Raw genomic sequence first — 18,519 nt, 5'->3', positions numbered from 1 at the left:
TGAATACAGCCTGGATCATGACAGTCAGGGATATCACAGAAAAATATTACTCTTTCAAAATTAAACAAAACATTCACCAATCATCTTTAAACATCTAAAATCAATTCTTGGATTGTTTATTTCACTTTCTCAGCTCAAACAATCACGGCAAAATAATTAATGTATCCTTTTTTAATTGTTGAAGCAGTTGTAGTCTCAAATGACTACCAGGGTTGATTTGTAAACACTGTCACCTTAGTACCAAGCATAGTACTTGGGAAACAGTACCAACAAATATTTGCCACAGCATGCTTTCCCCTGGGAGAAATCCTTAAACAAACCATGGAGCTAAAAAGAGAGCTCCATAAACAAACGGAGGAAATTTCAACTAATAAAAATAATAATTTCTAAAGCATATATTAAATGCGTACATATACATACGTAATACACCAATGGGAGGGCAGTACATAGCAGCAAGGGACTGGATATCAAGATACCAGATGCTAGGAATATTTCCCATATTTGATATTCCCAAGGATAAAAAGCTAAGGAACAGGTGGCAAGACCACAGAAGTGATACTTGATAGCTGAGGGGCCCACCAAACTGTTACTTTGGAATATTAGAAGGTTTAGTGGCACTTTAAGTGGCTTATCAGGCACTCCAATAGAGAAATAAATATCCATTGGCCCCACTCAACAATTGTTACACTTGCGACTCCCTCATTGCACAAATCCCTGAGAAAATCCACTTTCACAAATTAAATTTCAGTTACAGAAGGTCTAACGTCATTCTTGGTTATTGTATTAAATTTCCCCCAAAGTTGGGTCACATTGAGGCAACTAAGTTGAGAATAAAAAACATCCGTGCCTTACCCTGCAGTCGCGCACACAAATATATTTACTTCATTAATATCAGATTTATTTAATACTAAGTTGATTTAATCAATGTTAGTTTATTCCTGGTAATCAATCACTACAATTATATCAACCATGTATTTAAAACAAAATACTTGTGACAGAGCAACGAGAAAACCAAGCATAATGCTTAACTGTAATTAAAAAAAGTTGCTAGATTACTCTTCAAAGAGAAAAATTGCTAACATTGACTATATTTCATTATATTTTGTCGGGTCTGCACACCCTTTCGAATATACAAGAACATAAAGCTGCATTCAAATAAGAAACACAAAAGGTCTTGTAAAACGTAACTCACAAACCAATTCAAGGTCTTGTTCATGATCAAAGCTAAAGAATTCAGAAATAATTCAAAAAATGTATTACTGACAGTGACAGTGTTATAAAAACAGCACATCTCAGTGGCCTTGCTTCACACAAGCAAGAATTCAGGTCAGGAGGGAAAATCTTCCTGACAGACAAGGGTTTTTAGTATGACAACATAATACTTCTTTATTCATGCCATTCACTGTCTACATTGTAGAGTGAATCAGACTCAACCCTCGTACTGAGTTTCAATAACAGTTATTTCAAAGGCAACAAACAACCTCCTTTACATAAACAGATTCCTCCACTAACCTTCAGAATCAAATATTATACTTCAACGAGGATCGCAGTGAGGTAATCATTCCTGTCACACCATTTAAAAATATACTAGAATATCCAGCAAAAAACACAAGTATAGACGTGGACTGCAACTGTCTTTTTTCACAAGACATCAATGATAATCACTTCCAAATAAGAGGATTGGAATAATGTCAACAAACCTGACAAGCCTCAATTCAACATCCTTAGTAGCATTAGAAAACACAGTATGGCTGCTTGCAGGATATCTCATCTTATAAAATTGAAGGTCATTGTGAAAATAACAGATAGCACATTCATAATTCTTGCATTAAAAAAAAGGATTTAGCATTAATTTTATTCGTGTATTCAACAAAACTGTTTTTGAAAAAATGATTAGAGTCAATTATTTGTGAAGGTCATAACTGATAATAATTTACAATACTTGACACAATTCCGTACTATTTTATTCCTGAGTAATGTTCAACTGAGTTAAATTAAATAAACATAATACAAATGAAAACGAAGCCTAGTTTGAATTTAAATGTCAAGGGTAGACAATGATGCATGCTGGGAAGTTCAGCTGAATAAATATTAGAAATAACCATTTTTAAAAATTCACATTACCTTCGCCAGAGTAAAACAAAAAAAAACAAGTTAAAAATTCAAGCCTATAATCAGACAATGCAAGCGCAAAATCAAATCACACATCAAGTAACAAGTGAATGAACCAGTACGCCAAATAATTTATGCATCACTGCCCAAAGTAACGACTGTTTCTAAGGAGCGAATGCCATATTTTATAGACGAAGAAATAAAAAAAATGCTGCTGTGGAAAATTGTAAAGATGTTGCAGTCACTATTGAATATCAGAAGATATTGTGTATAAACTCAAAAATGCAGAATTCAATCGAAGATATTTACTTCAGTGACCTAATTTCAATGCATGGTGCAACTTAATATGCATATACCAAGGGAATAAAGAAGTGACAATATACATTTATAATGGCCACAGTTATTCAGCATTGTTTATGTGCATGCATCTCACTAAAAAACCAGACTGGAATTTCAGTTAAATTAATTCATTGGGCACATTTATGCACATTGGGAAAATTTTTGAAACAGCTGCAAGGGGAACTGGGGGGGTGAGCCACAGGGCGTGTAGTTTAGTTTAGTTTGATTCACTTGAATTTATTTAAAGTGAATCTTTTTTCATGGTGAGTGCATTTTTTATAAATCATTTTCCACTTGCTTCCAAGCAATTTCCTGTGATACAAGCACAAGTTAAAGAAGCAAAAATGATACCTCACTTTTATTTTCACTGTCGGCATTTTTATTATAAAACAAATATGTGTTAATCCTATCATTAATATATTTTCATGACAAATAATAAATTACATTCATTAAACGCATAACGTAGGTGAAATATTTGGATTATTTGGATTTTTTACTTATGAAGCAGGAAAGAATTATTTTTCTCTATAAATAAAAATCCTACTTAGTATATTACATTTGCCAGGAACACTAGTTATACTTCAATAATGTAATTTTGATGATATACACCAATAATAATGTGTCATAATGATAATTATTGATGTATTTGATTTAATCGTCAATAATGTAATATTTTTTAACAAGTTACAATAGTGGTGTTCACGTACAGCTTAGGCATAGCAGCTTGATCACTCCAACAAGAACTCAAATCCATCATTTGATGCTTGTAGTTTTGTAAGTATTTCACATCAATCACATATAATAGAATGGCTGTTGTCCATGCCTCAGGGCGAAATCCATTACTCTTTTACTCATCATCGACAACATTTACAAACACTATACATACATTAGGCCGAAGAAAAAAACAGGTAGGATACCAGGGTTGGTCAGACTAGATTTTTTTTTCTTATTCATTGGACATCATTTTCTTTGCAATACCTTGCTGAATTATCTATACTGGAATTGACTGAAGTGCAGCTAATGCAATGGAATAACATACGAGTACTCAAACTCTCAGCTTTTGCCAACGAGTCATTCGCATCCTATTTCATCACAAGAAGTATAACATGCAAATTTTACATTACCTGAAGATTTACAATCAGCAATACCAAATGGTTAATACTTCATATAAAAGTGCAGTATAATCTGTCTGTAAACACAGGGAATTAATCCAATTTAGGATTGAATGTGGTATGCAGTGCAGAGCAGCTAGGGTGAGTGACTTTTCATTTGAACCTACAAACGCTGGTCACGATCAGATTTTACAAGTTCATCAACTCTGAATATAACAAGCTGAATAATGTACATACAGCTATCAGTGATAATTATCATTCAGTTCACTTTGTCTTGGGTCATAGGTCAGATCTTGAGTTGGCCCATAACCCGGCCAACCTAAGCAGTGAAATTTCCACTGAGTAGCATTTTTGTTTCAAATAACACCAACATCATATCGAGTTTCAATATGACAGGAATATTACAGGAAGTTCATCTACCAAAATATCAGTAGTTTTCAGCAGTATTAAAGTTTTAGGGAAGGCGAAAAGCATTGCCCGCCTTAAAAATACCATAAACAAGAGTCATTCCAGTGTTTTAATGAGTAGAATACTAACAGTTACACACTATCTAAAGAGCAAACAGAACAATATGATGATCACATTAGTTCGTCTATTTAAAAGTAACATCACAGACATGCACATCTCATTTTAACACTTGCAAGGTAAGTGTTTTTGGAAGGCTGTCGGTAAATTCTGTGTTCTGAGAGTGCCACAAGTACTGGTGATAAAACAAACTGTTACAGTGTGTATTAGACAGTAAATCAATATGTGAATCCATTCCCCTAAATAAAAATGACTAAACAACTTTTATAACTTAATCAGTCTGCATTCAACCAGTTGCCATGGTAAACTCAGAGTCTCAACAAAAATCCACATAGTAATTCTCATCAAAATATTCAACTCTTAAATAAGCTAGTAATGTTGAAAAAAGAACTACACAAACGAATCGTAAACATTACCACAGAAACGACCTATGAACTTGAAAGAATCTGCTTAAGTCTTACCTTTGTTTTATTGACCAGCCCAAATACTACATCCATAGACCTTAGAAAAGAGGTCAGGTTGAGATCAAGGTGAACCACTACTAGTATACATAACAATTACATGGTATAATGGAGAAAGGGGCCAACAAAGGTCATCTGCCTTGTGTTATGCAAATGAATCACAGACAATACCAGTATTAAACATTAAAATTGATTGATGGGAAGAGAGTCATTAAGTAGGACAACTAAGAAGCCCCACTATATTTTAACTACTGACACTAACTGTACTTACAGGAACCATTAGTTTCATTCTGTATTACTTCACACCCCATTAATGCCAAGAGTTAGCTCACCAGGCTATTTACAACCATTTGGTATTTGCATCCATTTCATATCATGCATATATACACAGTGAAGTAGTAGCATGTTATGAAATGGATCTAATTGAAGGGGGTCAATTTAGTAGTCCTGCCAATCACAAGAGAGCATTCACTGATCACTGATGTAAAGACCATATAAGAAATCAATCTGGTATCAACTGAACTACCTACTAACATTTGGTATTGATTTTATAAAATAAACCAAGGAGAACATTCAATAGGGAATTTAATGTATACACAAAACTTTATCCTACTCACCTCCAAAACACCACACAGACCTCACTATTGCGCTACTTATTTCAATAACAGCCGTTATAGTAGAAGATATCACAGTTCAAAGGACCATCCCATATACTGAGTATTACAACAGATATGACTAACGGCTACACTACAGTAACGCAATACGAGCCAGGAAATGAACGGTTACTTCACAAAAAGTCGGCGGCCCACGTAGGCTATTTATAAATATTCGCTATTACGTCCACTCCTACACATCAAGTATGATGCACTACAACATGTGCCCATTTGAACTTTGGCTTTTTATTTTTTACAATCTCATATCTCATGTCATGTGATCACACCTTCCTATTCCCCTTTTAAAAATATCTTATGCTTGACAGTCTTTCTAAAGCCCCTTAAGGTCATAATTCTTTACACATACATTTTGAACTTGGCAGACTAAATCCTATTGCACCTGAACCTACTAAATTAAATATACTGGAATAGATCTTTCAAGACGTGTAATATATCAAAAATAAGACGCTTCCTTTTCACAAAGAATGAAGTAAATCCCTGTATAATCCCTGGTGCTACAGAAATTTGCATTCAGATTAGGATAAAAAAAAAACGCATAATTTTACTTCAATTTTTTTCTTGTTTAGTAAGGTGCCTAAGTATTTAATTTTATTTTACTTTTAAGAACAATATTATATCTATCATTTTTCGATAAGAGTACTTACTGTAAACACGACCTTGTCTAACCCTATCTCTACCCACCAGCGCTCCCCATTTTAATGGTATATCCCCTTCTAAGGACACCTACATGTAAAGTTATCTAGAGGGGCATATACTAATAAAGTGTGGGGTTTGCAGTTAGGATTAGAGTTAGGATTAGGGGTGGGGGATACGAACGAAACTCTTTTCAAATGTTCATATGATGAGAAACTTTTTATTTGTTTCACCTACACAAACACTTCTTGGTAAAAATAATATATAGTTATTAAATATATAGCTTAATAGGCTGAATCGGAATCCTAAATGTTTAAAAAACATGTATGAAATATGTCTGACAAAAAAAAAAACACATTACTGATGAATTTGTGTAAGCAATTAATAAATTAATTAATTTGATAAAAAAACTATTATTGGAACAAAAATACAAAAGATGAGGGGAAAAAATGAGCAACATAAGACACTGAAAGGGTTTTATATAGAAACAAATAGTTATTCATGCCGACCAGTGAATATATATATAATCCATATATAATATGGATTAAATAAGTAATAATAGAAAAGGTATACAACCCTGCTGAAATGTCAGTAAAAAATGATTATATTTAACACTGAACAAACAAAAAAAAGAGGATGTAGTCATTATAAGAGTCCTTGTAATAACAGATTTCACAATGACAGAAATGATACAATATGTGAAAAACCTGGAGGTTAGAATAATTTTAGAAACAATTTTGAAATAAATAATTCTAGTGGTCTAAAAATAAAATACAGAAAGACAAAATGACTCCTGAGGAAACAACTGGCACTGCTGCTAAAAATAGACTAAATGTAAAATTAAGAAAACTCATCTCCAGGGAAGACATTATCTGTGGCATATCTTCAATACAACATCTAAATATAGTCGAATTAAACAGTCGAATTAAATTTAAAATTTATCAGTTATGAGTTTTAAAGTTTGAATAAAATTTAGCTATTTCTCAGCTGATTAATTTTTATGGATTTTTATATTTATTTTAACAAAATATAATCTGTATGTGTGCCATCTATATGTATTTTTTTCAATAGCTGTTAGCAATCACTGTTTTCCTTATCACTGGAGTCATTTCATGATGATGAACATCACTTTATTGAAAAACAAATTACTGATGCTGTTGTAAAAACAATGAAATGTAAAGGAGGCCATTAACATTATTTTTAGAGAAAAACTCTGATTACAAAATTTGTTCTGAGTCATGTAACAAAGTACCTTTACTATTTTACAACAACACAACTTGAGTTCTGTACATGCCTTACTCCTCAAATCATCAACGTAACAGCACTTGACTAAATAGCTGAAGTGTTGATGAGCGCCCTCTATCAGTTGAACTATATCCAATTGTGTTCACAGTTAGCATTGTCTAAGGATACCCAAACTTGAAAATATAGAATATACAAATCTTCAGTCCTTTTAACTATGATTACTCAGGATAGTAACCAGGAAGGTATACGCGTACATGTTAATTCTACGGTTGAAAAAACAATAACAATGCAAATTCAGAAAGTGCAGATTGCAGAATAACATCTCATCGTCAGTCCAGTTTCCCCCCCCCCCCAAGAATAATGTTTCTGGATATGATCCTGATGTCATGTCAGTAATAGATTACAGTATTGAATAGTTATGAATATAATATGAGGTTATTACGAGGATACCTCATAGTATGCACAAAGACAGTACAGCTGAAGTATCGACCGACATGCAGCGTCAATGTGACGGCGTACTGTTCGAGTCTTTTCTTTCCAATGATACATCATGGGAATGCCGAAATCCAAAAAGTTTAGAATAGAGTCAGCGAACTTCTTTGTGTGGAGACCAATCAAACCCTGGTGGCAGCCATGTTTCTTTTTTATTATTAGAGGACGCTTACGTGCGTAATCATTTCCTTATATGGGTAGGATGAAAATACCCCGTAAAATACCGCAAAGTTACGACACGCTGTAACTTACGGCGTTATGGTGACAGATGTATAATAATAGTAAATACTCCAAATGGACATCAAGTACAATAGTATTTTAGACTCTTAGCCCAAGCTTAATATTTGGGCCCACACACTTTGCTCGCACATGCTAAGACTGTTCAGATTTTAGTTTGGTTTTGCATTTTCTCGGATATGTTTTATAAGCACTGGCCAATGTTTTTGACCTCTTAGCCTGTGCTAAATATTGCTGTGTGTGAATACAGCTAATGATAATTACTGGAGAAAACAAGACTGGAAATTGAATCATCCAGAGGGACAGCAGAGTTGACCTTTAGTGGAAGTGTTAATTATTTAGTGCTGCAACAGATTCTTCCAGTTTATTTTGAATAGAACACGTTTTACGGAACAATTTCAACGATTGTTACATTGTCCACATGTTAGTGAATACGACTATGTGTAGGTCACCTTGCTTCAGTGCCCATAAGTAATGAGAAATCATGGAAGACAGTACATGATGCTCACTCAATCTACCAGTACATGTATCTGAAAGATTACCTGAAATATAGGGTAGTTGTGTGTTTTGAACACAAAACGATTGTTTTACACAAGTGACTTCTCAAAAATAGTAATAAAGGGAACTTTTATACATATAAATTTAAAGCTCCAGTTTTTTTCAGATTTTGACAAATGGCTGCCAGCGAAAGATGTTTTAAATACGTAATGACAATGAAGCCTAAGTTTCCATAGCAACAAAAGTCATCTCCATGAACACAAACATAGAAAACATTTTTTTTTCCCATTTTACACCTACCTAATACATCTATCACTCACCTATTTCATAGCAGTGTCGTTATTCCTAGTTGCCACGGTTACTGCACCCGTACAACAAATGACAAGACCAGGCTGACACCTGTGATGAAAATCATCCCGTCAACCAGTGAGTTGAGGATACAAACGTTATTTAAAATTTAGATTTAAATTTATTTAAAATCACAGTAAGTTGAAAAATCAGAGCTCCAGTGATCAAGACAACCATTTCAGATGATGAGAAAAACAAGAACTAATCGTACATGTCAGATTCCGTGAAGTAATGAAACTGAGGGAAAAAATAAATCTACTGGCTGTCAAAATAGAGGACCGGTTGCACAGCACTAAGACAAAGTAAATGCTGACAATGATTGATATACTTAGTGACAGTTTTTCTAACAAATGCACTTAACCACTTGATTAACTCCAAACTCATCAGAATATTCTGAGGAAATACCTGCACTGGTACCTGGCCACAATGCTTTCTGTCTTGACATGAGAAATGGTGGCTAGTATATCTTGTCACATTGCATGCCAGGTAATTACATCCAGACAAATTAACTGCGGCAGTAATTTTAGTTAATTTTCACTGGGAGAACGAAGTGTGTAATGAAGACGCCGTCAATCATAGCCGCTTTACCAGGGATCTGAGCTGATAAGACGTGGAGGCAGCACTTTCATACTATTACGCAAATCACCTGCTGCACAAACTTATTTTATAATTGTATGTCTGTGCTTTCACAATAAATTCAATTCAATTTTTGCCTTCAATCAAAATCTATCAATCTTATTTTCCTTGAATCACATTAAGGATTATTCTACGCTAACATTCTCAATAACAATTTGGAAGGGGTACTTTGAAGTAGATAGTAGTGAAACTATGGTATGCTGTCAAATCAACAGAAAATGGACTGCATTTTCAACAGAGAACACACGAATGATAAACTAAAAAGTCATTGTTGTATTCTAGCTGTTTTTGGAAGTGGTTGAAATCACAAACTAAATCCAACTGCAAGTATTCTTAAAAATGAGCTGTATTGGAAATAAGATGATACTAGTAGTAAAGGACCATACTCATTAGCATAGAAAGAAGCCAGTTAGTGTTGCAAAACATGGTTAGCGTGCGAAAAATTTCATAACGTGCATGAAAACTTGTTAGTGTGAGGGAAAAGGAATCCAAAAAGCATTTAGTAATTTTGTATGTGATTGGTGCTGATAATGTTTGGGAGATTATGGTAGAGATCTGACTTTGATAATAGACGCTAAAAAGCACAAGGAAAATGACTGTTGCATGTCATGTGATTGTGTGTTTCATGTTGAGCTCTATACTGATCATGCGATGTATGAGAAAATGCAAAGAACACTTAAAAACTAAGTTTATCAAATGCTACGGGAGCCACCACTATTCATATTTCATGTAAATAAACTTCATATGTATTGTATCATTTTTAGATTCAGCAAAAAGAGTCACAAATCAATTTAAAATAAAATTGAAAATACAGACTGACGTGTATCTTACGGCACCAGGCAAGACATTTTTTTATTTGAAATGAACACATCAGAATTTGGTACCATGAAGTGCAATGCGTTACAATACAACTTGTATAAAATGTGGGTCGCAACTGTCATTATGGATGAAAGTATGTTTAATACAAAATTATCTTATCTTAAATTGAATACAATACCAAATATCATATACCATTAATTTGCTACAACACAACACATGAGATGTAGAATTAAATACACTTGTGATGTGAAATCTTAAATTAATTCTTAATTCTGTATTAATTCGTCTCATATCTCTTAAGAAATGATATCAGCAAGCACCATCTACCAATTCTGATTATTTCATTTTAAATCTACTTCAAAAGTCATGTTTATCTATAATATTTCCATATATAGATATGATGAAGACTGTTGAAAAATATGAAACATAATTTGCGAAAGGTGAGATGCAAGAAAGGTTAAGTACATACATGTACATTATAATTTCTTGACACCCCCACCCCACCCAAATATCTGGTAAAATAAACTGGTGATGTCATTAACATATTTGTTTTCAAAGCTGTCATAATCAACATTCCACATTATCTTTTTTTTATAGTAAATGCAGGTTTCCATGGTAACAAAAAGACATCAAAATTAATCTTTGTCGGGTATTTATTTTCAGCCAGCTTTCATCAATAAAAGACGCATGAACATTCTTTTTTCATTTTAATCAACTGACAAATCCTACTCCCAGACATTCCACTAAGCTGAATACAGAACTAAATTACAACAACACTTCTAGAAATCAGAGAAATGACATTTAATTGATGAGGGTGAATTCTCAAATATATATATTATTTTGTATTGTCTTTAAACATGTTGGCACATGATATGCATGTTATAATTCATGTGTGAAGACAATGTTTTTTTTTTATTTTACATTATGTATGTAATCTCACACATCACATAATTTGTGGATACCAGCAAAAATTGTTCCCATAGTTGAACTACATGTATGACCTCTCTGGGCACTTCTAGACACCTATCATGTCTTACCTATAATAAAGAATTTTATAGCTTGGAGCTTAACTGTTAAATTAGATATTAATTTAATTAATTCTGAGATAATTATGTTCATTTCAAAAGCGAATTCATTAACTGTTGTACTAACGCTGAATATAGAACTGAGTGATGAATATGGCTAATAATGGAAATTAAAAATCAGGATGACATTCAAAGAATTCGTTATAATTCACAAAGTCACCTTTGTATTACAATTAGGATTTTATTTCATTCTTAGTTAATCACCATCAAGTTGATAGTGATTTTTGAAACACACTTCAAGGTGAAAGACATTTTTCTTAACATTGTTTAGCAAGTGATGGCTCCCCCCTATTTGACAAGTGAATGACATATTGATATCTTTATTCACCAACCACAGGTAAAGTTATGCAATCGCCCATCGCAGCCTATATCTGCCTGTCTTGAACAGACCTTAATTTCAATCCCTGTACAAAACTAAACCGCTGAGTATGAGTGGTGGACATGAAGCACAAGCCGTGTATGGACAGATTTCTTATCATAATGTAATATCCGTGAAATGAGGGAATTTAATGAAAGCCTATTATTGTGTACTGGAATGAATCAGAGCCAATCTAAGAAATGACATACTGAATGAATGTTTCATTATATAGCTCCCAACTCTGTCATCCCATCAAGGGACCTGGACAACATTTTTACAGGCAGTGGAAAATGGTGTTTTCATTGTAAACTAAGCATTGCTGGATTTGTTTTGCCAAGAGCAGGTGCAGAAAGATGTGGTATTCCAATCAACTAGCACCACCGTAGTCGGCATTTCAACGCAACTGTACATGTCACTCTAGTACTACCTTGAAATGAACCCTTCGTTTTTTGCACACACTCATGAAAAATTAAAACAAGTCGCTGGGGAGAACACACACACAACTTACGAGTTTGCATCCACAATATTAATTCAAAGAACAAGCAGCCTGTTACCTGATATAACTCCGCTGTTTCACATGCATAATGAGAAAGAAATATCAAATCAATCAGTCTGGTCACTTCAAGACAACTGAAAGAATATTAACTGAAAGGAGGAAATTATCGGCGCTAAATAAATTAATCTGATAGAGGAATGAACCAAACAAGTTTGCCAGTGGTCAATCCAAGCTACCTATGTTTCTATAAAAAGATGTTAGAAATAGTTTTTTGGTTTTTTTTAACCAAAAATGATAAAAATATTTGCTAAAATTAGATAACTCAATTATCGTCATGAATTCAACAAATCTACGAGAAGTTCACCTGAAGTGCTGCGTAAAAAATATTAAAACAACTGAGCAAGCAGTTTTCAAAAAAATACCATTTTTCACCAAAAACACAAAAATTAGATAATCAAAGATCATCACAAAATGTTCAGCTCAAGGTACATGTATCTACATAAAGTCAAAAACAGCATCTTTACCAAAATGACAATATTATTGATTGAATTGAGGGTTCCGGTATATACAAAATGATATACAAAATATCAATTTGAAAGCAATTGGGATAGCCATTTTCAAGAAGATGTCAAAAATAGCATTTTGAAACATTGAAGGTATCATCTGAGAGAGAAGCACCCAAGGTACATTTGAAGTGATTCCGACCCCCCATATAGCTGACATTATTTAAGAAGTCAAAAATAGAAAGATGACACCAACGGGCAACGGATGACAGACAGCAATGCACAATCAGTAATATGATTTTGTCGACAGCAGAGCTAAAAAAAGGATTCTGTCACATTTAAACAGTGTTAGAGGAGGGATCTATCATATGAGAGATGGCTCTTCATCCCTGTGATTTCAACTCATGAATATTCAAAATTCGTGTCATACCACATCACATGTAATATTAAACCTGCAAAAATACACCCAAGAATTCATTAAGCATAACCATCGCTATATCATCTTCACAGAGAAATTTTGAAATTCAAAATAATACTGCAGCCTCTTCAACTGGGGCATAAAATGGGTTATTTTGGAGAGAAATTAATGATATTATCTCCGAGTGATCAACATGGCTTGCCACAGTCAGAAGGTTAACTGATGAAGCATAAGACTCAAATATCAACATAAAAACTCACAATTAAAATTGTGGGTATGTCATCTATCAATACATGTCAAGTGCAAGTGCTTAATTGGTATACACAGATCTAATGTTTGGGGGAGATACACTACACAGATTTAATGCTATTCTATTAAGACACTGACAATGTTATACAATGCGGTAGAAGCACACTACATACACTCGTTTTTACCACGACTGATTTTAAAATTGATAGACAGGATGGAAACAACATTGATTTATAAATTTGACTTCAATGACAAATTTACAAATTAAAATGGTGATATTTTTTTCACCGATGCTCAGCAACAAACCCTGACCTATATAAGAATGTATTTTAGCGATGGCTTAATCCTTGCACGGTATTTTAAGCTATCTTTTCAATATGTCACAACAGTTAAAATGATCCCCCCCTTGATATGTACAAGCTTACCTGGAGAGAGAGGATTTAACAAGTGAACCAAATCACCATGAAGTAACTGCCCAGAAGAGCAAGGCATCACCGTGGCCATGGAAGACTGAATGTCACAATGATTTCCCAGAATGCATCAAGAGAAGAATGAGTCGAGCTAAGCACAGTGATTGAAATGTGAAAGCTAGCAGACACAACCAAACTGTGTAGGAGGCAGTCGGATCAATGGACATGTCAAACCACATAGCATGCCATCCCAGTGGTTGTGAGGCATTGAAATATTGCGTTTACAAGCAGTTGTTTTTTAGACAGGATTACAGTTATTGGAGTCACATTATTAGAAAGATAATAATTACATTTTATTTTTATCAAGATGGTCACAAAGCTATATTTATGAGATGTTGTTTGTTTAACCTTGAGAGCAATTTTGAATTTAATTTATGTACATTAGAAACATTTTACATCGCAATATACAAGTACAATATGTCAGCCTTTTGTGTTTTTACTAACGCTTTATCTGTAGCCAATGGCGACTTGCATTTAGATTTTGACAAAAATTTATCACTTTGACTTAAAATGGCTAATAGTCATTTCAAAGCATAAATGATCATCTAATACTGCATTTGTTCGTAAATTACAGATTTGCGTCAAAATGAGTCATATTGTAATGATCCAGCAATCAATCAATATATTTATGTATGTAATTTTTTGGTTTCTATTGGAGATAAATTTATAATAGAATAAATATGGTATCAGAAAAGCATGCTGGATAATAGCACACTTCAATTTGCTACATGAATCTGAACAATATTGTTATTTTTCGTAATGCTATCGTGACATTTGCAAAGTGACTAGTTGGTAGTATTTAGCCACCCACGGATAAAACTATTTTATCCTGCACAGAAGCTGTTCTACATGAATGCAACCATTATTTGACATTACTCAAAATATTGTCTTATTGCAATTTGAATTCAAATGTCAGACCCTTGCCACTTTAGTCACGTTTTTTTTTACAACCTTTTTGATCGCTAAAGTCAAGTTTTGTCAATTTTTACAAAATAAACCCCACATAATTTTGATTAAGATCTGCAGCCACTTAGTGCGACATTAACACAAAGTAATATTATAAAATACATTACAAATGCTGCACAGTAAGGATGGTGAGAAAATATACACATCCAAAAGGTTAATGAGTATTCTGCTTTGTCGTGATTGCCACTAAAACACAAATTTATAATAGTACAAAATGCTCAAATACCAAAGACATTTAAGTAAGTACCGTGTAAATTGTTATTAAGGTATACAGTACATGTATACCCAGAAGTTGTTGTACTCAGATTCACATTAATTAATATTGTATTAGAAGCACATGCCTTAATGCAACATCTTGGGTGTGTTTGTTTGGAGCCATTTATTACAACATTTTCTTTGCTTATTCGAAGGCTTCAAATGCTTGATTTATGAATAAAAATTATTTTTGATGAAGAATTCTTAGATATAACTGGTCAGACGACGACAAGAAGCCCAAGAAACATTGTTTTACATGGTTATGCCACTAATACAGCTAAAATAATTCAATTTTCAGCATATATGTGCTTCTAATAGAAGAAATACAGCACAAGGCATGCTGGGAACATTTCAGTGTTGCCATAAATCTGAAGAAATGATTTCCTAATAACTTGTACAGTCACAGGTTAATTATGGTAATGAAGGCAATGCTGGAAAGAAAATTAGTATTCTATTGGGCTTGCAGAAAGGGACACATTGAATGAGAAATAAATTAAATAAAGCAAAATAATTAGATATCTAGAATTGTGAAGTAGACAAGGTTGGTTAAAAGCAATATGATCTAATAATACTTTATACAATGATTATTAGCTACAAAATGATTTTATTTTTCAATATTTCTATGTGGTGTATGTGGTAGACAGGTACCTGTTCCCAGCTCCCCATACACAATTCTATAAAATGCATGTACAAATGTCATAATCTAATAAACGGGACCAATATTGCGAAAGACTTATTTTTCACATTTAACAAAAATTCGCGAAAGCTAAATTCCGTCCTTTCAATCCAACTATATCATTTCCATGGTAATAGTTACACCCAATGTGGCGTTCCCCGAAAGTTCGAAACTCTATTGCTGACATAAGTACACATCTGTTATTATAATAATATGGAGACGTTTGTGAATTATAATAATATGGAGACGTTTGTGAATTATAAATACTCATGTATTTTAGATTGAGGTAAATTACACAAAATAACCAAATAACTTGATTAATGAAACATTCACACCTGAAGGCCAACAATATGCTGTATTCAAGTTAAAGTCAAGAGCATATTAGGTGAGAAAAAACAACATAATTGACGTCACAGATTCTATTATACTGTTGTCAAATTGCAGCATCCAAAGACAATCTGCAGATTCACCAAAAAAGTACAGTGATACAGTAAATAATTTGAAATAGTGAACAGAAAACAAAGATGAGTTTAAACAGACATGTGATATACTTAGTACATACACAAGACAATTTATTTTGTAGCATGTGGCATCCCCAAAATTGGTCACACATACATGTATATGTAGCAGTACCTATATTGTACACAACAGCATATGAACAGCACCACCTGAGACCAAGTCCTAAAATCTTTCTTCTTTATTGCAACCTGCATGTATATGATGGCATAGAGACAAGTTTCAAGTTCTGCCAGTACCTTATAAACTTTCACGCTCTGCTGTAAAAACGATCAAATTTCGTCTGCGTAGGAGGGTTGATTTCATCGTTTTGATGTTCGAAAGCTCATTAGAACGCTGGGAACCAGGGAAACCAGCGAAGAAATTGAGTGAGCAAGGAATCAATCCCCCATCCTCGCACAAAAACCTATTGATAACATTATAACTCAAAACTCATCAATTGATAAGTTATATAAAGTGCATGCTTATGAGATGCAAATAAACCACTGCAGATTTCCTATGTTAATATATATAGACATTTAATGTCTTGGTCTTATAATTTAATGACATAAAGGAATTCAACATGTCTAGTAAAATACAGTTTCATTCTACAATGTGAATGATCCATGAAATTATATGTTAAAATGACACCAAATTTTAAGAGCTTCATCTTATGTTTGTTTGAAAACAAAATAAATACATCTCTCTATCTCTCTCGGTGCATGCTGTTCAGTTATCCTGCAGCATGTAACTGAACATTAAACTCACCACTGCATGTTGAATGCTTTAATATCTTTAGTCCCCATTTTATGTTCGATGATTCACAGTTACGTGATGAGACTTGAAATGACAATGATTTTACCATAATTTACACCACATTGGACAAGAAAATAGAAGATGATGAAAAATCATGTCCAAACTACATATAAGTAACCAAGATAAGAACAGAAACATTGTAGCAATATTATTTACTTATTTACTTATCTTAATATGCTGTAATGTAACTGAAGCAGAAAATGAAACTACTGTATGCATTGCCATCATAATTTTTTATTCAAGACAACCCAGGACTGCAGACACTGACAAGACAATCCAGGACTGCAGACACTGACAAGACAACCCAGGACTGCAAACACTTGCAAGACAATCCAGGACTGCAGACACTGACAAGACAAGACAATCCAGGACTACAGACACAGACAAGACAATCCAGGACTGCAGGCACTGGCAAGACAACCCAGGACTGCAGACACTGACAAGACAGTCCAAGACTGCAAACACAGACAAGACAATCCAGGACTGCAGGCACTGGCAAGACAATCCAGGACTGCAGGCACTGGCAAGACAGTCCAAGACTACAGACACAGACAAGACAATCCAAGACTACAGACACAGACAAGACAATCCAGAACTGCAGGCACTGACAAGACAGTCCAAGACTACAGACACAGACAAGACAATCTAGGACTGCAGGCACTGGCAAGACAATCCAGGACTGCAGACACTGACAGGACAACCCAGGACTGCAAACACTTGCAAGACAACCCAGGACTGCAGACACTGACAAGACAGTCCAAGACTGCAAACACAGACAAGACAATCTAGGACTGCAGACACTGACAAGACAATCCAGGACTGCAGACACTGACAAGACAACCCAGGACTGCAAACACTTGCAAGACAATCCAGGACTGCAGACACTGACAAGACAAGACAATCCAGGACTACAGACACAGACAAGACAATCCAGGACTGCAGACACAGACAAGACAATCCAGGACTGCAGGCACTGGCAAGACAACCCAGGACTGCAGACACTGACAAGACAACCCAGGACTGCAGACACTGACAAGACAACCCAGGACTGCAGACACTGACAAGACAACCCAGGACTGCAGACACTGGCAAGACAACCCAGGACTGCAAACACTTGCAAGACAATCCAGGACTGCAGACACTGACAAGACAAGACAATCCAGGACTACAGACACAGACAAGACAATCCAGGACTGCAGACACAGACAAGACAATCCAGGACTGCAGGCACTGGCAAGACAACCCAGGACTGCAGACACTGACAAGACAACCCAGGACTGCAGACACTGACAAGACAACCCAGGACTGCAGACACTGACAAGACAACCCAGGACTGCAGACACTGGCAAGACAATCCAGGACTGCGGACACTGGCAAGACAATCCAGGACTGCAGACACAGACAAGACAATCCAGGACTGCAGACACTGACAAGACAATCCAGGACTGCGGACACTGGCAAGACAATCCAGGACTGCAGACACAGACAAGACAATCCAGGACTGCAGACACTGACAAGACAATCCAGGACTGCAGACACTGACAAGACAGTCCAAGACTGCAAACACAGACAAGACAATCCAGGACTGCAGACACTGACAA

The 18,519-nt window shown here is 34.7% G+C and overlaps 1 protein-coding gene across 4 annotated transcripts in view; it reads right to left on the bottom strand.

The window, feature by feature from the left end:
• Positions 1-18,519, bottom strand: part of LOC100374040 (plasma membrane calcium-transporting ATPase 3) — a 102,890-nt gene that overhangs the window by 57,016 nt on the left and 27,355 nt on the right. The window contains exon 1 of one of the 4 annotated variants that reach the window (XM_085497134.1): positions 13,666-13,753. The exons of 1 other annotated variant lie outside the window; for it this stretch is intronic. The gene's annotated coding sequence lies outside the window, so the exon portion shown is untranslated. Of the gene's footprint in view, positions 1-1,512; positions 1,641-4,549; positions 4,563-13,665; positions 13,754-18,519 lie in introns of those variants that run through there. 2 more of the 4 variants (XM_085497135.1, XM_006822392.3) reach the window with 2 other exon arrangements.

Source organism: Saccoglossus kowalevskii, chromosome 3, assembly GCF_978046115.1.
Source record: "Saccoglossus kowalevskii chromosome 3, keSacKowa6.1, whole genome shotgun sequence".
NCBI classification, from domain to species: domain Eukaryota; kingdom Metazoa; phylum Hemichordata; class Enteropneusta; family Harrimaniidae; genus Saccoglossus; species Saccoglossus kowalevskii.
This window is presented reverse-complemented; position numbering and strand designations above follow the sequence as displayed.